Here is a 24,182-nt window from a genome sequence, read left to right on the forward strand (position 1 = left end):
CGGGGGGAAGTCTGGGGAGCAGACACTCATGATTAGGTCTAAATGATGAGACTCAATGAGTTCTGCTCTCAACCTATTCAGCCACAGGGCAGGGTCAACTCCTTCTAAACTGGTTGGGGACACTTGGGTGCATGAGGCCCCATGGGTCACTATGTTATAAGCACACAAAGACCTTCCTACACACAGTGAATCCAGTCCAACTCCCATCAACAGAAGCCAGCACTAACCATTCTGGGAAGGACCTTAACTTCGAGTGTGGATATCCTTTGACAGAGGAAGCCTACTTTGGGGAAGCTAACATAACCTTATGGTTATTTATATCCTGAACATGTCATGCATGGTATACTCACTGGAGCATTATTGAGATCATGGGCAAAACACCTGAAAATTACCCAACCAGGTAACTATGCAAGAATGGCTAAAAACATGTGATAATTACAATGGAGTATTATGCAATGATTCAAAAGGACTGCCAAGTCTGTACATGATAGTACAGAAAATGTTGATATACAGGCTGAAATAAAACATCAGAATATAATATTTATACATAGTTTGATTTCAACTGTATAAAAATATGTGCAAAGGTCAAAAGCTACGTGTAGAAAAAAAATCAGAAACAGGCTATTTTAAAAAGTGGACTAAAGAGAGATATTTTCCATTTTCCTTCATAAGCCATGTTATTATAATGGGAAATAAAATACGTATATTACCCCAAATCTACCCTATGCTGCTCAGTCTGGGCTGCTTAGCTATGGCTCTTCTTTCAGTTCATTTGGCGTCACAGGTCAGGCCTGTGCTCAGCACACAGGCATGCCACCAAGCAGGGGGAGACTCTGACCACACAACTTCACCGCATCATCCTTGGCCAACCCAGCACTCTCATGGGACTTGGTTTCTGGGCATCTCTTTTCTTTCCTCTTTAAAAACCCAACATGCTACATGCCTAACAGGTTAACTGTGTCTCCATGTGAGGGTTGGTTTGAGTTTCTAAGAGAACTCCCAAACCACAGGGCATGGAGAAGGCAGAAAGGCAAAGGGTGAGAAGAACAAACAAAGGAAGGAAGCAGCAGAGAAGGGAGGAAAAAAAACTCGGGAGCAAAGAAGAGGGAGAGATGCGGGCAGAAAGCACTGTGCGGTGGGCAGGGAAGGAGGCTGCCATCAGGAGCACGGACTCCTCAGGGACACAGAGCCCCGTGCCCAGGCCCCAGCTGTGTCCAGCAACTGGATGATGCTGCCTGGCCACTCAGCTTGTCACTCCACGCAAGCATCTCCAATAGCTCCTTCTGACCCAAAGTGGACATCTTGTAGAATGTTTTCACAGGGTTATGTTACCAAGATTGAGTTTAAATGATGTTATGGAAATAAAAACAAGCATAATGCATATTCCTCCTGCTTTGGTTTTTCTAATGGTTGAGCAATTAATTCAAATACCTCACAGTCTGTTCAATTTTGCTTCTCAATTTCAGCCAAACGAACTGGGTCATACGACTCAGGTCACTGTGCTTTTTCCCATTGGTTCTTTTTACTGACTAATCGGTTGGTGTCTACTCTAACCAGTTCCACTGCAGTCAACCACTGAGCAGTACAGACCCATGAAAACCACAGAGAGTGAACATCAGAATATTAATAAGGGAAAACAATAGTTGTACAGCATCCAAATTCCTGTCAAATGATTAAAAATTGTAAGAATTTCTCTGTTAAATCTAAGTCAATCCTTATTCATAATATTGAGGCTGTTTTTCTTAATGTATGTGTAAATCCATTCATTTATAGCTTTCTCTTCTTCCTGTCCCCCAGGACTGGAAGCAGTAGAGAAGACCAGGTGGGAGGGACCTGGGCTCAGGAAAGCCCCATCAGAGGCTCTGAGACCATCACTAGAAAGTCCAGAATCACCATCAGGGGCTAACACCATCCTGCTGGGGAAAGTGAGGTTGCCAAGTTATTTTTACTCTAGTCAAACGTACAGCTCTTAACTTGTACACAGATACTGTTCTTGGAGGACGTAAGAGCCATGTTGGATGTGCTCCATAGAAGTCATGTGAATGATCCAGTAAGCCCAGAATTTTTGGCCTAGAAGAGACTCCTAGAGAACCTGTAGTTTGAAGGTGCTCAGACCGGAGTTCACACACTCCTGGAGGCACGCAAAGACATCCTGGAAACAAGAGGAAATGTGTTTCACAGCCCCGAGTTCTGTGTCTGTTCTTTTCTTAAAATGGGTCTGCCTGTCCCACTCCTAGGGTCTCCAAGTTCTCTTCCCTGCCTCCCCTTCAATGATGGCCTTCCACTTTCGGGGGAAAAAAAATCAACACCTTTATGGAGGCTGAATCAGTATTTTGAGCTGAAAAGCCTCCAGGGTGCCAGGCAAAGAACAGTGTGGGAAAGCCTTACTCCTGAGGGAATTCCTTATGAAATACTGAGGAAGGGGCCCCCTGGGTGGCTCAGTCAGTTAAGTGTCTGACTCTTGGTTTTGATTCAGGTCATGATCTCACAGTTTCATGAGTTCAAGCCCCCTGTCAGGCTCTGTGCTGACAATGTGGAGCCTGCTGTGGATTCTTTCTCTCCCTCTCTTTGCCCCTCCTCCATTTGCATGGTCTCTGTCTCTCTTGAAATAAACTTAAAATACTGAGGAAGGGGAAGGTGCTGCTTTATCCAGGAGTAAACTCAGAGCAAGGTTATCTCTATCTCCTGCCCATAATACCTGGGCAATTAATTCAAATACCCCCCAGTCTGTCTAGTTTTGCTTCTCAATTCTAGAAGTGAGACGGCTGTCACAGGAATACATATGTGATTTTTTGAACTGAAATATGATACCAAACTTTTTCTGACAGAAATTAAGTCTCATTTGTCTGAGGACAGGCTTTGCCAATTAAGCATATGTATGTGTTTCCCCAAAATTAATCATTTAAATGTGAAATCCTAAGGCTTTCACAAAAATGAATTTACATATTCTTTTAATGTTTATTTATTTAGGTGTGCCTGGGTGGCACAGGAGGTTAGGTGTCTGACTTCGGTTGAGGTCACGATCAAGGTTCACGAGTTCCAGCCCTGCATCGGGCTCACTGTTGTTAGCAGAGTCCACTTGGGATCCTCTTTCCCCCCACTCTGTCCCGCCCCTGCCTGTGCATGCATACATGCTCTCTCTTAAAAGAAATATTAAAAAGTATTTATTTTGTTTGAGAGAGAGACAGAGAAAGCACAGGAGAGGGAGAAAGAGAGAATCCCAAGCAGGTTCCTCGCTGTCAGCACAGAACCCGACAGGGTCTCAATCTCACGGACCATGAGATCACGACCTGAGCCAAAGTCAGACACTTCACCGACTGAGCCACCCAGGTGCCCTTTGACACAAATGAAATTTAAGCACATATATGACAGACAAATTACATCTTTTACAAGTATTTAAACTCACAACAGAAAACTTCAGACAGGCTATTTAAAACTTAGAGGGAAGTTTCAAAATATTCTTAGGTTGAATGCAGGCAGAAAAGACTGATGATCATAGTTCTAGGTTAAGTCTTCTGTTTATTAGATGGAACGTTTGACACGCTGCAGCTGGTTCTATCGGGGTATGAAAAAGCTGTTCTCCAGGTGTGTGTCTGATAAGCCTTCGTTCAAAACAAGGTGTAACTTCTTACTGGGCACCCAGGAATAGGGTCCCCCAGACACAGACTCTGGCAAAAGCATTTTGCTGACAAGGACTTGTGGGAAGAACCCTGGCAGAGAGGGGCTGAGGTTCGGGGCCTGGTATTTGGAGTTATTGTGTAGATGAGCCCAGAAAGGAGACAGACAGTCTGCCTAAAAGAGAGGCCTGTACAATGCATAGGGTAGGACCAGAATCTGGAGCTGGATGCTTGGGGTAGAAGCCACTCCCCACTTCACTAGCTCTCTGTGCCTCAGTTTCTTCATTGTAAATAAGGGCCAGTAACAGGGGTTCTACTTCTCAGGGGTTAAGTAATACTTTAAAATGCTAATTTCATGGAAAGTATAGGACATGGCTCACAATAAATGGATAAATGTTATCAATTATTATTACTCTAAGATGGGAGTGGCCAGCAGTATTATCAGTCATTGATTTTGGACAATTGATTGTTCAAAATATCCAAACCCTCCACTGTCCATTCCCCATTCTGCAGAGTTCCTAACCCAGGTAATAGCAAACGGCAGGCACACAGGCACATGACAAGCACCTGCTAACAATTCCTCGTGCAGTTCTCATTTGCACAAAGCCCTCCCTCTGCTCCCCTCTCCAATTTTTATAAGAATTATCGCAATGCTCATACTTAAGTAATGTAACTGTATTAATGCAAAGGGGTTCAAAGGGCAACTGCCATCTCATAGGCAGCTATGAGCAATCTGTGAAAGAAATATGCATACATTAGAAGAAAAACAGGGGCGCCTGGGTGGCTCAGTCGATTGTCTGATTGTCCGACAGAAAGCTGTAGAAAAGGGAGAGAAAATAAAGACACCCACCTATTAGAAGAGAAAGACCGGAAGTTGTAAGGCTCAGAGGCAGAGTATGTGCTCAAATGGAGAGAATCAGAGGGACTGTTAAAGGAAGGAAAATCCCATTCAAAACGTTGCACAGAAAGGGGGCAGAGCACTTCACTGTGTTCTGCGGGTCAAACAAGATGCACACCACACAGGTAGGTGCAAGATGCATAGATTTTGTCAGACCATGCATGTTTTTTAAAACCTTAGGTTTAAAAATCCATTTTTTAGGAATAGTGTTATAACAGAAGAGCTCTTTGATTCAAACACACGACAATTTTCTTCTGCCTCCTACTTAGTAATTATTTAGTTAGTGGCCAGCGAGTTAGTTTACCCCACCACTGCCCTCTGCTCGGACGGCAGTCCACACCCACACAGCAGAAGACAAATCAGTCAGTACAAGTAACACGCTGTCTCCTTTCCTGGATTAAGCTCACACAGGCGGCTGGATCTACCTGTTTTCCTTCTGGGACTCAGCCTCCTTTTCCTTGGTGGGGAAGGGCGAATCCTCGAAGTCGTAGGAGAAGAGGTGGAAGGGGCTGTGGGGCACATAGGGCAGCTTTTCTATGGTCGGTGATGCCCTCGGGGGGCCAGGAACAGAGGAGGGAGGCCGGGAGGCAGAGCCAGGGGTCAGGGGTGGCAGTACGAGAGCTGGCCCGGAGGCTCTGCTGTGCAAGGGGCTCCCCACGGCAGTGCTGGCTGGACAGCATTTTCCCTGGGAGGTGACGCTCGAGGCAGTGGGGAGAGCTGGGCTGTCGGGAGCAGCATCCTTTCCAGGGGGGCTCTGCTCAGAGGCAGGGTGGGCCTCTCTGCTCACCCAGTAGGGAGGAAGGGAAATGGGGGGAGGAAAGGGAAGCAAACGTTAGGAAACAGAAAAAGACACACAAATCCCCCACTACTGCTATGGACACTTGACTCTAGAATCCTGCTATGTTTCTTGAACTGCAGCATGCAAACCCGCCAGCCACCAGAAGCTTTGGTTTGCCCAAAACTTCTGGTGCCCTGGGCTTGTCAATACGGGAGGCAAGACTTGGTGAGTGCAAGGACACATCCTTGCAAACCACGGCCTCTGGCCATTCGGAGGCTTTGCGTGGGGCATTTAATGGAGCGCTCAAGGCTCTTCTCCAGTGGCTTTCTGAGCCTCCCCAGTTTCTCCCCACTGGTTGGGCTGGCATGTGAATTTCCACTATTTGAATATCATTTCTTTCTCTTGGTCAAATCAAGGTTCTGTCCTCCTCCTAAAAAGCCCAGCCTTGGGGTGCCTAGGTGGCTCAGTCGGTTAAGTGTCCGACTTCAGCTCAGGTCACGATCTCATGGTTCGTGGGTTTGAGCCCCACGTCGGGCTCTGTGCTGACAGCTAGCTCAGAGCCTGGAGCCTGTTTCGGATTCTGTGTCTCCTTCTCTCTCTAACCCTCCCTGCTCATGCCGTCTCTCTCTCTCCTTCAAAAAAAATAATGAAAATAAAATAAAAAAATAAAAGTGCCCAGCCTTGAGGAAGAAGTATCCCCCAACCCCCATCCTTTAGGTCACGGCTTTCAGGTGCTTTCTTGAAAGGAGGTATGGAAAAGGACAAAGAAGAGATGCCCACAAGGAATGTAAAGAGCCAGCAAGGAGGGACTGGCATGATGAAGTCAAGTGTTGCCCATTTCACACTTTCCCCACAACCTATCTCTACAACTAAGCCCGGGTGACTCCTTCAGGCAGCCAATTCTGCCATAGTTATAAAACTTCTGCATTTTCACAGGGCTGGATGTGGACCCCTTAGATATTTCAATAGACAACCTTGTAACCTGAGAATCTCCATGAAACTCTCCATTTTTCAAGACCACAGTCCTTCTCTCAGAGAACCGGACTCCCAGGCATGCCCATTTGGGAGCCAGGTGTGAGCTGTTCACCTTCCTACCTCTAGCTCAGAGCTCCATCTCTGTAGAAGGGCAGGGACACACCAGCTCTCCTGGCACAATGGGAGGACCGGAGGAGGGCTCGCTGCAGTCAGCCCGGGACTGGCACGTGGCATGCACACACAGTGGGGACATGGGGATGGCAGACTCAAAGCGGGAGCCGGCAGGCAGGGCAAGCAGTGGAGCACACCAACCCAACCCAAGTAAGCAGACTCATTCTTGCCACTCTAAGGCCTGGTCAGATTAGGCCAGGAAATAAATATATCCAGGTCAGTGTTCGTGACTGCCTCAGTAACCGTCAAGATCAAGCCCTGGCAGGCACAACTTTATTTCCTAAAACTGGAAAGCCTAAGTGCAGTTTGTTCAAGGATGCCCTCCAGCATCAGGTCACATAGAAAAAAGACCTTTCAGGGGCACCTGGGTGGCTCAGTCGGTTAAGCTTCCAACTTGACTCAGGTAATGATCTCACTGCTTGTGCGTTGGAGCCCCGTGTTGGGGTCTGTGCTGACAGCTCAGAGCTTGGACCTGCTTCAGATTCTGTGTCTCCCTCTCTTCTCTAACCCTCCCCTGCTCATGTGCCATCTCTCTCAAAATTAAACATTTAAAAAAAATTTTTTTAAGAAAAAGAAAAAGACCTTTCAAACAATAAATAACCATCTGCCTGTGTAAATAACAATCCTATGTAAAGACAGTACATCAGGAGGGATGCTTGAAAGGTTACCTTCCTAGTCAGATTCTTCTCTCTGTTCCTAGGTGCTGTCCCAGGAGGGTTGCCGAGGGGGGATGGGTGTGTGCAGGTGGGACAGAACATGTACATTTCAGTACATATGGAGCCATTCCAGTGTAATCGTGATTTCTACACACTTCCCTGTGGCTACTTTTCAACCTAAGATGGGACTAGCAACCAAACTCCCTCCCCTCCGGGAGTACCGCTAACTGATACCACTGTCCCCAGGCATGGCAGCGCCACATCAGCAAGGGGATCTAATGGCAACCTTTCTCCCCCCTCACTCTGCCCTGTGTGGCTCACTCTTTGTGGCCAGGCCGTTCCTTTCCTCTCTCTGCACCCGCACCCGGCTGACTTCTTCCGAGACACTTCCAAAGCAGAGGAACAATCACCAGTTCGTCAGATCAGAGAGGATTCCATGGCCCCTGGGAATGGTGGGTGTCTCAGCGCATCAAATGGACCACTTTTATGTGCACTGGTGGGCTGGCCAGAGAGGCCAAGCAGCAAAGAATCGCACTGACTTTGAAGCTGGTAAGAAAGAAGTTTTACCCTAATGTATCTAAGATCTCTTTGATTTTGCTTATTTGTGGAAAAGCAGTAAAGAAGCCACTTTGCAGTGGTAATCAATTAAATGAAAAGATATTCGACTTTAGAATTACTTTTGAATATTAGAAAATGAAATTGCCTGCGGTCAATTTTTACTTTTATAAACACATCATTTAGGGAAAATATCTATAAAATTTAAAAATATCTGCAAGGTGCCTGTCTCTGTTAACCTTGCCTGAAGACAGAAAGAATGTATATGGGAAAAGTATGAGCAGAGGACAGTACACTCTGTCAAAAGACCGTTGAACCATGTTACTTATTCTGGCTATGATAATAAATAATGGGAAATTTTTCTGGGCTGCACAGGATGAAATGTACTCCTGTCCATGTGGATAAAAAGCAGACCTGCATCATTAACATAATAGTTACTCATGCATTTTAGAAAATATTACATTAGCAAAATTAGTAGGAAGATGGGGACGTAATGCTGAAAAAGTTAACATTTTCTGAGCAGAGATGAACATCCTTCCAGTCACTGTCAATCTGACTAAGCCAAAGCACTAATGAGGGAGGGAAGAGCAGGGTGATTTTTCCATAAAGCATCGTAAGGAAAGGAAAGTGCGCTTCTCTAATGAACACGTGCTCGGTTGTTTCTACAAAACTAGTCACTCGGTGGCTCTGTGCTCAGGGTAAAGGTTTGCCAGTGGGAGCCAGTGAGGAAGGGAGATTTTTGAAAGGTTTGCTGGCTGCAAACTATTAGGGGGGAACCTCGGGCTATTAGTGGGAGCCTGGGAGTGTCCAGGCTTGGTACCTGTCCTTGCCCTGACAGGGGGCATCCTCCTCTCTCTCTTCCTCTGAATTGGGCTCGGTGACCGGTTGCTCTTCTTCCTCCTCCTCCTCCTCCTCCCTGAGACAAGGCAAAGCAAAGAGAAACGCACAGAGACAAGATGGAAAAGACAAGGTGAGTGTTACAAACAGGAAGATGAAGGAAAAAACCAGAGTCGAGCTGGCTGAAATGAAAAGAACACACTCCGTCTGATAGGAGAGAAGAGACAGACCTGAGGTGAGGAAATCTGAATGTGGGCAGAGACACACAATAACCCAGCACAGGCCAATGTCTTTGTCGAGCTGGAGGGCTGCCGCCGCCCTGCTCTCCCCCCTACGCGGTTCGGAGCAGCTTCCAGCCTCGGGCGGCCCTGCTGTGGTTTCCTCCTTCCCACAGAACCATGCAGGGGGCGTTCCTGGGGATGTCCAGCCCCTGCAGAGGGCACACAGTCCTCCCCTCACCAGCCTGGTTAGAAAAACGGAGGGCCAGGCCAACCTGGAACTCCCATCCGCGGCGGGGGGCACGTGGTTTACAAGCCACTCCCTCACTCTCAGAGAATGTAGTGCACGGCAATCCACTTCCACCTCAAGGGTGGACAGATGGCCCCGGGGGGAGTCCCTAGTGTCACCTCTGGGATTTCTTCCGGCGCCAGTGGCGATGAGCAGCCGTGAGGGTGGCCTACATGTGGACCCGCCCGCAGCTTCTGGTGGAGGAAGGCCACCTGTGCCTGTGCCCACGGCCAATTCATGGGGACAGAGTGGGGGCAGCCAGCGGGGCAGGTGGCCATCACGTGACAACGTTAACACTGGATCCAGTACTTCGGAAGCCCTGCCTGAGCCTTTCGCTAACGGAAGATAATAAATTCTCACCTCTGCTTAAGACACTTTAATTGGGGTGTCGTGCCTGCAGCTATATGAGTACAGACTCTCATAACCAAATCACTACCCTCCTTTGGGCTCTGAGCCCTGTCAACCCCTGACCTCTGTCATGGCGCACAAGGCACACCTAGCCCAGGCTCCGGGGACAGATCAATGTCTTGCGTTCTTGAACTCCAGAATGTCTGCCATTTTCTACTTGAGCCCCTCACACTCTGGACCTCACCATCAAACAGAACCAGTCCATCTTGGAAATCTTACATCCAAACCCCCCACCCACCCCATACCTCCATGACCACAAGCCCTCATTCACCCCTGTCCCTCATTCATCTGCTCCCACCAGAACTCCCCCGCCATCTCCTTGCGGCCATCCTCTACCTTCTCTATGCCACCAGCTCCTTCTTGCCTTCAGTCCTCACAAATTCACCATTCCCCACCCCAGGCACCCTTTTCCCAAGATCCCATGTGCTCCCACTGTCCTCCACTTGTTTTCTCTTTTTACTGAAGTATAAAGCACACTCAGAAAAGTACGCAGATCACTGAAGTTTCACAAAATAAGCGCGTCCATAAAACCAGCACTTCCCTAACCCTCCCTTCCAATTGCTTCCCTTCCCTACCTCCCTTCAAACAGCAGCGGTTAGTTAGCCTGGCCTGCTTTCCTTCTGTCTACAAGGAATCATATCATGCCTGGCTTCTTTTGTTCAACACAACATTTGTGAGATTCATCTACATTGTTACATGTCAGTGAAGATCATTTATTCTGTTATATAACACTCCCTTGTATGACTAGAGCACAGTTTAGTTTACCCAATCTACTGTTGATGAGAACCAGATACTTTTCAGTTTGGGGTTATTTTGAAAGGGCTATCATGAACATTGTAGCACAGGCCTTTAATCGAACATATGTACATATTACTGTGCATACGTTATCTAGGAATGACATTTATAGGTCATCTGATATGCTTGGGTTCATCTTTATTAGAAACTGGCAAACAGTTTTTAAAAGGATTTGGTAAATTTAAATTTATAGTATAAATTTAAGTTTTTAAAAGGATTTAATTTTTTAAAGGATTTGGTAAATTTAAATCTATGTACATACTACTTATGTACATATATAAATTATAAACATATAACTCATGTATATATGTACATAAGTAGTATGTGTACTACAAATACACACACACACACACACAAGTAGTATATGAGTATATTAGCTGTTCTACATCCTCATCAAGATTTGGTGGGGTTTTTTTGTCTACTTCATTTTAGTCATTTAATCTGTGTGTATTGACATCTCACTGTGGTTTCAGTTTCCTTTCTCTGATGACTAGTGAAACTGGGCACCTCTGTCATACATCTAGGGATTCTCCATTCAGATACCCTCTTTTTGAAGTAGAAGTACTCTGCCCATTGTTTTATCCCCAGGTTGTATTTTTCTTTTTGATTTGTAGTTCTTCATATAATTTGGATACAAGTGCTTTGTCATACTTAATGTGTTGCAAGAATCTTTTTCCTTCCTGTGGGTTGCCTTTGGATTCACTTCATGGTGTCTTTTATTTTTTTTTAAATGTTTATTCATTTTTGAGAGAGAGAGAGAGAGAGAGAGAAAGAGAGCATGTGCATGAGAGGGAAGGGACACAGATATAGGGGGACAGAGGATCTGAAGTGGGCTCTGAGCTGACAGCAGTGAATCCAATGCAGGGATTGAACTCAAGAACCATAAAATCATGACCTGAGCAGCAGCTGGAAGCTCAGGTGCCCCTTATGGTGTTTTTTAATAAGTAGAAGCTCCTAATCTTAATGAAGTTCTATTTATCTTTTTTTTCTTAAATAGTTTATTGCCAAATTGATTTCCATGTAATACCCAGTGCTCATCCCAACAAGTGCCCTCCCCCATGCCCATCACCCCCCTTCCCCTCTCTCCCACCCCCATCAGCCCTCAATTTATCTTTTTTGATAGTTAGTGCCCTTTGTGTCCTGTTTTAAAATTTTTTCCTACACCAAGGTCTCAAAGATATTCTCCTAAATATCCTTCTAAAAGCTTATTACCAAAGTGTCTCTTCTTTGGGCTCAGTATCTTCCAATCCTGCACCAAACTGTCCAGTGACTTGTGTGTGCCATGGTTTACTATCATGAGTGGCAGGACAATGACCTACTTGGAGGGCCCACCTCCATGGTCAAAGCACTCGCTTTGCCCTACAATTTAAAAGGATGAAGAAAGAAATACTGCCTCACAGTATATAGGAATTTCTAGGCTTGATTTTAGTTTCAGACCACGATGAAATTAGTCAAACAGAATCTTTTATGCTGACAATACTTAAGATGAAGAATAAGTTCTGACAATTTTGCTTTTTCTGAGCTGAGTTTTCTCTTAAAGTATAACTTAACTTTGTTTATATTTGTGTAGAAAGAATTCTGGGTCTTTGGCCCTTGACTTTCAAATACCAGGAGCACTTTGTTTTTAACTGATACAGAGTTATACCAGGGCGCAGGTCTACTCTGAACCCAGTAGGCACTTTCCTTTTTACAACAGTCTCAAATTGGAGGCCACCCTTTCCACATTGGAAAGAGACTGAGAGGCCCATAGTCTGACCAATTCTGCAGGGCATAGTTTCCTGCAAAGCCAACTTTACTTCCCAAATTCGGGTCTCAGGCTGATGTCACATTTCTTAGGCTTCAAAAAACAAAACAAAACAAAAAACCAAAAAGCCAAAGAGGGGCACCTGGGTAGTTCAGCCAGTTAAGCATCTGACTTTGTCTCAGGTCATGATATCATGGTTTGTTCATTCAAGACCCAAGTCGGACTCTGTGCTGACAGCTTGGAGCCTAGAATCTGCTTTGGATTCTGTGTCTCTCTCTCTCTCCCTGCCCCTCCCCTACTTGTGCTCTGTCTGTCTCTCTCTCTCTCAAAAATAAACAAACACTAAAAAAATTAAACAAACAAAACAATGGATGTTGCTGACCCTTTCAAAAGTACAAAGATACATTTAAAACAGTGTTAAAGTATATTCTAGAACCAAAATACTATGGATGAGGAAAAGTAAAGATACACATTCAGAGAAGGCATTTCAGTACACCTAATAGACATAAACTCATATAAAAATATACAAAACATATTTTAAAAGTAAAAACACAACTATAAAATTGTGCAAAATACATGATCATGGCCCATAAACTTATCTGAAGAGATAGTTTAACCTATCAATCAGTAAATATAAATTAAGACCACAATGAGATACTGTCCTCACTCTCCTTGGAAAATTAAGAAGTCTGATAACACCAGGTGCTGAAGAGAATGTAGGTCATCTGACTCACATATTGCCAATAGGAGTGCGCACAGGTAGAACCACTTTGGAAAAATAATGGGTGTTACTATGTAAAGTTAAATTCCAGTACCATGACCCAGCAGTGCCATTGCATGATGGCGCTGCTATCGCCCAGAGCAGTGGTCCTGAACTAGGGTGATTCAGTCCCCCAGGGGACATTTGTCAATGGAGATATATTTAGTGTCACAACTGGGGAGGGGGCACTATGGTCTCCTAGCAGGTAGAGGCGCCGAGGATCCCGCTAAACATCCTGAAATGTACAGGACCGACCCCCATGACAAAGAAGAATTCAGTCCAAAATGTCAGTGCTGCCAAGGTTGAGAAACCCTCCCTAGAGATACTGAAACACTCGTGCTCCAAGATAGGAGTCTAAAAATATTCTCAGCAGCACTGTTTGTAATTGCCAAAAAATGGAAACCACCCAAATGCTCACTGACAAGAAAAACGATAACCAGGTTGAGGTATATTCTAAGCAGTGAAAATAGAGGACTGTTGCCTTCACGTGACAATATGGTTGAAAGTTAGATGCATAATGAAGAGAAAACAAGTGCAAGAAGGAACATACAATATGACACTTTCTGAAAGGTCATACAGGCAAAACTGTCAGATGGGTTTAGTTATATGCTGGATAACACGACAAGACAACAACACACCTGACGATGACAGACAGTATCTGAGAGTGTTGGTTACCCAGGCACAGAGGTGGGAAAGATGAAAGTACACACAAGGATAGAAGTTGGAGGAAACACTCTGGTTTGTTAGCTTGGCCATAGTCCCATTGATGTTCTTTATATCAATAAATAAATTGTATATAAAAACAAACTAAGAGAGGGCCACGCATGGAGCAACAAATGATAAAGTACCACAAATGATTGCTCCAACACCGTACAACTGGGATTTTTAAATAGCCTTTTTAAGTTTTAGGTTTACGGTAAAATTGAGCGGATATAGAGATTTCCCATAAATAAGTAACGACATTTTTTTTCTAAAGAAAACTGTTTAACTACAGGGTAAGAGTACCCTCTCCCTTTAGCCAACAACTATTTATTGAGAATTTATTATGTGCAAGACTCTGGTTCCCATCCTTGGAGTTTACAGGTCCATGGCGGGGAAAGATATTAAACAACTAAAGGTACCAAGAAATATTCACCTGGGGAGCAGAGAGCTGACTGGCTGGGCAAGTGAGACTTCCACACGGTGCTGTTGGGGTGAAACTCAGAAGCCCAAGGAGGGACTGACCATAGGACAAGATGGACTTTTGCCCTATTGAAACCTTAGGATTCAGTCCAATCTGCCCAGCTAATACTCCAACTCCCTCTACCATCTCTCCAACTTCATCTCCTGCTCTTCCTTCCTGAACCTCCCTATTTCAGTCTTTACCAATTTACTGATGTTTCCACCCAATGCCCACGGTATGTCAGCTTCAGAGCCCCTGCAGGAGCCATTTCCCTGCCTGGAATTGCTCCTCCAGCTATTTCTCCAGTGGACCGGATCCCCAGGGACGTCCAGTAAATACCTGCTCACTGTTGCAGTTCTTTGGCCCCGTAGACCTCGCATGATACTCAGCACAGAGGCAGTTGCTAAGGTTGCTCAAAGAACAAGATTGGCAAAAACAGAGATAGAATCTTAGAGACCTCCCCGTGTTGCAGATGAGAAAGGTGAGGTCCGGAGGGAGCAAGTTCACACAACCTGCCGGGAAGACCTCTGGTTTCCTGATATCCTGGCCAATGTCTTTTTTTTCTTAGTTCATTTCTTTATTTTGAGAGAGAAGAGAGTGCAAGCAGGGGAGGGGCATGGAGAGAGAGGGAGAGAGAGAAACCCAAGCACAGTGTCCGATGTGGCTTGAACTCACAAACCATGAAGTCATGACCTGAGCCGAAATCAAGAGTCGATACCTAACCTACTGAGCCACCCAGGTGCCCCCAGCCTAACGTCCTTCCTACCAGCCAGCTTACCCTATGAACCAAAGCAGAATCTTAACTGGGTTCATCACTCTGTCATCACCGTACTATCCTTATAAGCAAAGGTCTCCCATGCTGTGCCTCTCAATCCCCTTCTCACATGGCACACCAACGTGATACACAGCACACTAGAATAATGGACAAAGCTGCCTATGGTACTCAGTTACCCCAGACCTGCCTGGTTGCCCTGAGGACATCAGTGTCTTGACATAAGTATGACACGACATAGATATGATATTTGAGGCAACTAATTGGAAAGCTCTGTCATAAGGTTTAGATAAAATGCCTACATTTTATATGCTCCATTTAGCTTGGTAAAATGTATATGACTTATCAAAATTAGATGGAAAAAACATCTTATATAAATGTTTTGTTAAATTTATGACAGAGAAAGCGTCCCCTTGGGCTCCGTCCGCATCACTCAGTGTTAACAAACACTTAAACCAGTTTGAATTTAGCTTTGCAGTGACTCACACTTTCTGTTAACTTTAAGACTGTTTCTAGGTTACCAAGGGCCAAGATGAGATTTGAAAATTTCCAATTAGTGATCTTGATCAGTTAAGACACATATCTGACCAAGTGAAACAGTGATTTCACTCAAAAATGGCTTTATTATCCACACAAAAAAAGTTCCCTTAAAAGATTTTTGCCAGCCAAGAGAATGAAAAGACATTTAACTGAGCCCAGCTGTTGTTCTGATGTTTCCATGGTGAGAACCCAAAGTTAGACAGGAAAGTATTTATTGTCTCTGTAGCGTACAAAGGTTAGAAGGAGTATGAAGCACAGGCCATGGATACCGACTATACCTAAGAACTGGACGCCTGGCCAGAATCTTAATGCAGAAGTCATTATTTTGTTAAGTTTATTTATTTTGAGAGAGACAGAATTCACAGGAGGGGCAGATGGACAGAGGGAGACAGATAGAATTCCAAGCAGGCTCTCCACAGTCAGTGCAAGGAGCCTAATGTGGGGCTCAAACTCACAAACCTGAGATCATGACCTGAACTGAAATCAAGAGTTGGATGCTTAACTGACTGAGCCCCCCAGGTGCCCCTTATTCTTGTTTTAGGATAAAATACTAATGGACCCAACACACTCTTTCTGCTAAAAACATTTAGTCTAATATAATGGAATTCCAGTTTATAAAGTATAAACAGCAATAGGAAAAATTACATTAGCTAGGTTGCAACTAATTCAGGTATAAAGCAAGTCAATTCAATGATAACTAGAGACAGTGAGGTGTCTCACTACTTTGTGTGTAATTTGATTTTATGTTAGAAAAAATCTGTATTCTAAGCCATAGATACTAGTAAATTGTGTTAAATGTCCCTCAGAGATCTAGAAAAGAAGTGAAACTAGGATAAAGGGAGACTGGAATTCTCTATGAACTTTTGAAAACAGAAGAAACGCCAAGTCCCAGGCTGAGGTTTCAAGATGGCCGCCTCCAGAGGTGGAAACAGCTCTACCCTGGGTCTGGCTTGGCTTCCTACTTATCTCACCCATACAATAAGCAGAAAAACAGGAAGGGAGCCTCCAGCTCTGGCAGCCTGTGAAAACTGAAGACACAAAATTATGTGGCCATGACACAAGTTCTCCCATTTCCAGAAGTTGTGACACTACTAGCCTAATATGTATTTACTGGTTAAGCTTAATTTTAAATATTTCAAATAATGGCCTCTCTCACACACACATTCTGTGTCATGTTTTTCACAAATGGAAGAGAAATATACTAAAGAGTAAAAACCTTTTAGGTATCAATCAGGGAAACAGGATGTGTGTGTCTTTGAGAAGCAAATCCCAGATGTAACCACTATGAGGAAGCCAACGTGTTTCAGAGCTTGTGCGCAGTAATATCTTTCTAACTCATGAGTCAGTTTGATTCTAGAATTCTAATGGCCTTTTCACATGCTTTGGACTTGAACCCACCAGAGTCAACTCTCAATATGGCAATAAAGTACACGTAATTGACATCTGGAGATAAACCTCAAATCTTCTATTTCAGCCAGGGTTTTTCTCAACAACCTCATCTTCTATTTTCTACCCCCTCAAGTCATGCCTCCAAATTACCAAGAGTAACCACAAGATCTTGTCTGGGTAGCATTCGCTTTCCACTTCACTGACAGTCTGCTGGTGAAGATGCCAAGGAAGAATGAATTGTACAAAAAGGAGGTAATAGGAAGAGAAGAAAAGAGCAGCAAAGGGCCAGAATTACCTACAAAGATTATTGCCAAAGAACTGGGCATGTGTCACCAGTCCGCACATTGCCCTGCGTGATCACACAGTTTCCACAATGTTCTGGTTTGGGGCTCAGCCCAAGAGGGAGGTCCAGCAGTGATGACTATTGATTCTTCCTCTGATGTGGGCCTCAAATCTCCACGCCCAAAAGCAACCTCCAGCCTAGTGATCCTCACCCTTGAGATACATTATTTTAAAATGTTAATGCTCAGGCCCCACCTTCAGAAATTGTATTCAACTAGTTTGAGGTGTAGCCTGAGCGTGGGTGATTTTCAATGCTCCACAGGGTTGAGAACCACTGCCTTAGTCCAAGGTACCAATGTTTTTCAGTAGCTCTGCATCAACAGCTACCATCCAGGTTCCCAGTGTCCACTTTTCCTCACCTCCAGTCTGATCTCCACCAGGCAGACAAGCATCTCTTCAGATGTGCATGACTAAGGCTTGCATGCCAAATAACCACCAGATTCCATGCTAGGGTTTCCAAGGTCCTCACGACCTAGCCTGTTTGCTTTGCACACTCCTCTCATCTCTGTGTCATCTCTGTGTCCCCATTCACACCCTATAACCTTGTTTCTTAAGACTCCTATTTGTTACCTGGGGCCATTAAGCCCTTTCCTCCCTTTGCCACTGAACATGGCATTTCCTTGGCCCAACAAGTTCTTTTTACCCTTGAGGATTCAGCCTAAATGCCTGAGGAGACATCTTGGGCCATCCTCATCCCACTATCCTTCTTTCTAAACAACCTTTCAAAATTAATATGTAATTACATGAATATATGCTTCCTTCAAAAAAGTAGAATATTACTGGGCCACCTGGGTGGCTCAGATGGCTAAGGGTCTGACTTCAGCTCACATCACGATATCACAGTTTCTGAGTTTGAGCCCCGCATTGGGCTCTGTGCTGACAGCTCAGAGCTTGGAGCCTGCTTTGCATTCTGTGTCTCCCTCCCTCCCTCCCTCCCTCCCTCCCTCTCTCTCTCTCTCTCTCTGCCTCTCCCCTGCTTGTGCTCTGTGTCTCTCAAAAATAAACATTTTTTAAAAAGTATAATATTATTCATAAAAATTAAGTCCCCTTTGATCAGAAATAACCACTGTTACAAATCAGGTGAGTAAATAATCAGGTTAAAAAAATTTAACATATATTATACTATAATCTTTTTATACAGCAACTGACATAACAAGTAGGTTTATACTTCTGATACAGTACATTTCCTATAACTGCTGCTTGCATTCCATAATCTGTTTGGTCCATGTTTTACTTACCCAGCCATTCCCCAATTCTTTGCTCTTACAACTGCTATCCCTGCCCATAATCTTTTGTCCTTCTGCAAGTTCTCAAGGGAATACCCTCATACCCCTGTGACCCTCCATCACACAGCCCTGTTTACTTCCTTCAAAAGCCCTCTTCCAAAGCCACACCCATTTACTTGCTACAATATTTATGTGCACACTGTCTGAGGCTTTAGAAGGGTTATTTTCACCATTGCATCTCAGAACCAAGAAGGTGGCAGACACAAGAATACTTGAGCTGAGTGAATAACGAATAAATGAATATGATTTTTCTTTCCTTTAGCCCATGAACTAGTATTTCTGCCACAAAGTCAAGGTAGTATGGTTACTCTGAAATGACATGCTCAATACTGGGGATTTCTCTCCTAGACGTGTGATACCTTGCTCATTTCCTCACAGACATGAACTATGATGATGCGGACCCAAGTCCCAGCCATGTTTTTACAAACACAAAGGGACCTCACCTTTGCTTCATGTTTTTTTCTCCACATAATGATCAAAACTATTTAACTTTCTATTCAGGAGCCCATTTTACAAAGCTTGTCACAGGTGAACAAAAAAGTTTTTAAATATCTTCTCAAGTCCAGGAAGTCAGTATTTGTTTCAGTCTGGAGGCCGTGACGGACACAGTCACAATACCCTCTGTCCCACTCCTACCCTGTCCCATCCCGAGGCCTCTGGGAGACAGACACCTACATGCAGCAGGACCTGACTGACCACTTCCTTACAGGGGCCCCTCTCCAGCCATTTTTGATCTCATGTCTATAAAATCAGAACCACACATTTGGAGGAGTAGGGAAACTTCTCAGGAGTGGAACTGTTTCTCTGGGGCAATGTGAATACTGTAGCTGAGTATTCCTGAAGTGTGATAGAATTGTCTCTGAATTCCTGAGTTAATGTGTCTTTGGGAAGCATGCTCTATCACGATCATCAAAAGGCATTTGGGCTGCAGATACCTGTCCCAGATGTGTCCAGACTTCCTTGAATTCTCCGGGGCACTTTCAGAAGACAAGGCTGGCTTCCCTCTTGCCTAAGCCTCTCTGGGATCCCTCCAAGGAAAGCAGGCTGGGGGTGGGGGGGTAAGTTGGGAGGGAATAAAAGTCACTCATTTACTCTTTATTTAACATACTCTGTGTGGAGCATTCTCATGCTAAGCACTTTACCTGCATTACTCCTTTAATTCTCACAGGAGCCTCTGATGTAAGTACTATTATTGGATGAGGAGCTGAGGCACAGAGTAGTTAAGGAGTTTCCCCAGAGTCACACAGCTAGTAAGCCAGGATCTGAACCCAAGCAAGTAGTCCAGTTCTAGCATCCAAGCTCCTAACCACTATGCTGCCTCTGCTGTGATCACTTCTTTGTGGCTGGAGGGGGTGGGGAAAAGCCTCTTCTAGGTAAGGACTGGAAGAAGCCACTAATCCTTCCTTCTTCCAGATTCTTTCCTGAACATCAAGCCTTTTCTCACAGTATTCATGAGCAATGGTGTGTCTACCAGCTCTCATTTCTTGCCCATCTCACCAAGGCCCCCTCCCACCAGGAGACTCAACGACACCTTGATTTAGGGCACCACGAGACATATTTGGACCATGGCTACAGTCCATATTAATTTTGGTCAGTTTCTGAGCCATAAAAATTATCTCACTTAGAAATAAATATTTTTTCAGCATGAATACGATGCTCCTGAGATCATAGTCAGCATGTTGAGCACGTGTTGTGAGAAGAATGACATCAGGCTGTGTCTCTCTTTCCTTGGACCTTCCTTCTTCAATTTCCAAAGCCTATTCCCAAAAGGCTCTCTTGCAAAATGAGACCAGCCTCACTTCTGGCTGCCCCTTCTTTTCTGCCATGTCAGATTTGGCCTCTTCAAGCTACATTTTCAGGGTTTTATTTCCCTGTTTGTTCAACCTTTAGCAATGAAGAATTACCACCCAGCTTCCTCCACAGACTCTTGCCAAACAAAGGCAATCATGTTCCTTCTTGTATGACTGAGTTCAAAGAGCTCACTCAGTAATCATTAGAAAGCGCCTGCTCCATTTCCAAAGGGATCCTGGGAATCACCCGAGACAGGGAGGTAGGGTGGGGGGAAGGGGGGGAAGAGAGAGAGAGAGAGAGAGGCGCGCGCTCACTCGTTGGAAGGGCCACCAATACCCACACCCATACCGACTACCAAGGAAAATCTAGCTCCACCAGAAAGGGCGCTGAACACGGATGGGAAGGTGCGCATTATAGGAAACATGATATGTGTGCAGATCAAGGGGAAGCATGCTTGACACTGAAAGAAAATTCCCAAAAGCAAGTCAAAGCTTTAACGAGACACAAGGACTTTCCTTCTCTTTGCAAAGTACTCACTATGGCTTTCACAGTAAAGGCTGTCTCTTCCTAAAACATCACACCGTGGCGGTCCATTCTAGCTCAAAAAACATTCACACTTGAGAACAACTGATTTCAAGGTTCGTTGATTTGAACTTCTCGGCTCTGGCATTTCACTCAATGAGGATTCTACGCTTTGCTTTCCAAGGCTTTATCCAGCCTTGGAGACTTCCATGCTCACTTGCTATTCCCCTGGGTTGTGGTGTCTAAGTCTAGACTTTGACTATCACCTACACGTATCCAGAAGCATCTACCCAATGGACTTGTGACCCAGTGACACTCACACTTAACGCCCAAAGCTTGCGAGGTGGCTTGACAGCCACCTCATGATGCTGGACCACTGGCTGCCTGGGAATCACCCACACTGTCCTTTTTCTCACCACAAAATCCAGTCACTCCTGCAAACATCATCCTCCCTGTGTCTTCTCACCTGCGCCTACTCACCACTCTCCCAGCCACTGCCTGAGTCAGACCCTCTCCTGACCTGTTGGCATAGCATCTCCCATCTCTCTGCTTGCCACCTGTTCTCCGCTCTTCACAGTGGTGTCACTGGAATGCGACCCTGATTGCACGTCCTTAAAATTCATCAGCAGCTATGTTCAGTTTTAAGGATAAAAATTGCCAGTTTCTTCAGAACCTCAAAAGAGCCCCAAATTTAATGTGGCAAAGTTCTAAGTATATACAGATGGTGGTCTAATCACTACATTGTGCACACAGGACTAATATTATATAGTAGGTCAATTATACTTCAGCTTTAAAAAGCAGCATAGAGGGCATCTGGGTGGCTCAGTCCACTGAGTATCTGACTCTTGATTTCAACTCAGGTCATGATCTCATGGTTCGTGGGATTGAGCTCCACATCAGGCTCTGTGCTGAGCATGGAGTCTACTTGGGATTCTCTCTCTTCCTCTCTGTTTGACCCTCCCCCCCTCAGAATAAAACACTTAAAAAAAAAAAAAAAGCTAAAGAAAGTGGAAAAATCCAGGGGCACCTGGGTGGCTCAGTCGGCTAAGCATCTGACTTCAGCTCAGGTCATCATCTCATGGTCGTGCATCGGGCTCCGGGCTGACAGCTCAGAGCCAGGAGCCTGCTTCAGATTCTGTGTCTCCCTCTCTCTCTGTTCCTCCCCCACTCATACTCTGTCTCTCTCAAAAATATACATTAAAAAATTAAAATAAATTAAAAAGCAGCAAAGTCCAAATCCCTAAGAATTCTGCAATCTAGTCACAGTGAAATTTTGAGAAAGCAGAGAGACTGCAGATCCTGCCCAGAAACCAGAAGGAGTTTTGCAAAGCCACTTCTTCCTTGGCCTCAATGCCTCTGCCTTTTCTTATAGGTTCTCCCAGCTCCAAGCTCATGCCCACTGCCCCTAGAGCTCTCCCCTCCTGCCACCCTTAATAGTCAATACTCAGGAAACCTGAGAGAGCCTCCTGAATGCTAAAGACTAAATACTGAATCACTGGCTATATTCCAATCATACCTACCTCACAAGGTCAATCCCTTTTGTCGGTGAATCCCATTTGTAACAAATCATTTGCTTCAGATAAATCTTCCTAAGTAGCCACTAGCCGTTCATGGCAGCAGTGGTTGTTGACCTGGCTGTTGTGAAATCCTCTAGCAGGTTTATGCCAGTGCACAAAATCTTCTCTCCAGTTCACGTCCATATTTATTTAACAGTTACCTTCTTTAAAAGAACAAAACCCAGGAAAGCTGCAGGGCATGGAGTGACTGTAATAACAACACTGAGCGAAGCACACATTTGTGCTGCCTCTCTTAACTCTCCCACCACCCTATTAAGGAGATGCCATCATCCTGAGCTTCCAGGGGAGAAGACTGAGGCCAAGCCCGGAGAGGAAGCGTAGTCTGTGGCTGTGAAGACCAAGCCGATACTCTCGACCACCTCAGCCACTTCTCCTTTAAACTGCACTTGGCCAAACCCACCCCCAAGACCCAGGACCATGCGAGTCACAGAGTTGTAGATTTTGCAGGTTAACACCGATTACAGAACACCTACTTGCCTCACGTGTTTTGTCTGTAGATCATTGCTCATTGCTGTTTCCAAGAGCGAGCTAGGACTACTCTGCTATTTCTGCTACAGACCTTGCAACTAACTGGCCAATGAATTCTGTGACCTCCAATGAAGTTCTGTGGACAAGATGTGAGACAGACCACAGAGCAATACACTGCCCTAGAACTCAGCATCCAAATGCCTCTTCCCATTGAAATATGGGAAGATGAGCTCACTCACCCTGTATGTTTCCATAACTAGGCTCCCCCTTTTGCTCACTGGTTCCTGTGGCTGGTAGAGAGGCGTCAACAACCCTTCCTACTTCTGCAGGAAAACTGAAAACAACTCCCTCTCCAATTGCCTCCCTCCCACTCCCACCCTGAGGCTCAACCTCAACACTTGGCTCCCCTCTTCCCACCACCCACTAATTGGTACATATCAGGTATAAGCCCCCAAAAGGTGAGGACAGCCTCATCTCTGATAATTGTTAACTGTGTCTTCCTCTCAACCAGATGAGTTCTGTTCTCTACACCTACCTTCCTTCCTTCCTCTATTACCAAGATAATGCTGCTTAGTTATAGCATTAACAAGGAAGGCTTGTTCACTGTGGTAGTTATTGCTCTGAACATTTGCAGAACTCTTTAGAAACCATCTTCCGTGCCAAGTTTTGAAAGACAAGCAAATCAGTATGATTATCTTAGGATCACAATCTAACACTGACTATAAACAATACAGCTCATTAGGAATACCAAGTCACAGTAAATATTTGCTCTGAATGATTTTCTGCTTTTTCAACAAAGCTGATTCATCCTCAAAAGTGAAAAACTTGTTACTACTGAGCACATTCTATAGGTTCAGAGATTAGTTCCAGGGATGTCAGGCTCTGAATGCATACCCTGCACTAGGAATGAATGGGTTCAAACCCAGGTGTGCCACTTGCCACCTGTGAGATCTGGGGCAAGCTCTTTAACATCCCTATGCCTCTATTTCCCAACCTGTGAAATGGGGAGGATTCTTCTACCTTCTTCATGTAATTTACAATACACGTAATATTGCTTAGCACAATAGCCAGCACCAAGTGTCTGCTCTGCAGTGTCGGCTCTGGCTGTCACTACTCATCTCCTAGATAGTGAAGGAAGAAAGAAGAATAGCATAGCAGCCTTCCTGTACAACACTGAGGCTCATTAGGAAGAGGATGTACTCTCCTGAATAAACATGACACCTAAAAGTTACACAGGAAAATACTAACACATGGGATACCCTAGCAATATATTTTATGTGTCCATCAAGAGACATCATACGTTAAAAGATATTTGACAAGGAAAAATATTTGTGACATAGCTATCAAAAGTTAATGTCTAGAATGTATCAAGAATATTTACATTCTATCTGCTTCTGTAGCTGAAAATTTCCATATTGAATCAAGAATATTTACATTCTACCTGCTTTTGTAGCTGAAAATTTTCATATTGAAATAGAGTAGATTTCATTACATTCAGTTAAAATGTACAAACCACTGAGGAGATAAATGAGCCAATGATATAAACAGACAATTCTCGGAAAAGTAAATTTCAACAGCCAACAAAGCAATTAAAGATGAACGGCCTCAATAGTAATAAAAAATGCAAATTGA

The 24,182-nt window shown here is 44.6% G+C and overlaps 1 protein-coding gene across 1 annotated transcript in view; it reads right to left on the minus strand.

Annotated features, from left to right (window-relative positions):
* Positions 1-24,182, minus strand: part of FHOD3 (formin homology 2 domain containing 3) — a 403,414-nt gene that overhangs the window by 113,514 nt on the left and 265,718 nt on the right.

Source organism: Crocuta crocuta, unplaced genomic scaffold, assembly GCF_008692635.1.
Source record: "Crocuta crocuta isolate KB4526 unplaced genomic scaffold, BGI_CrCroc_1.0 scaffold231, whole genome shotgun sequence".
Classification (NCBI taxonomy): domain Eukaryota; kingdom Metazoa; phylum Chordata; class Mammalia; order Carnivora; family Hyaenidae; genus Crocuta; species Crocuta crocuta.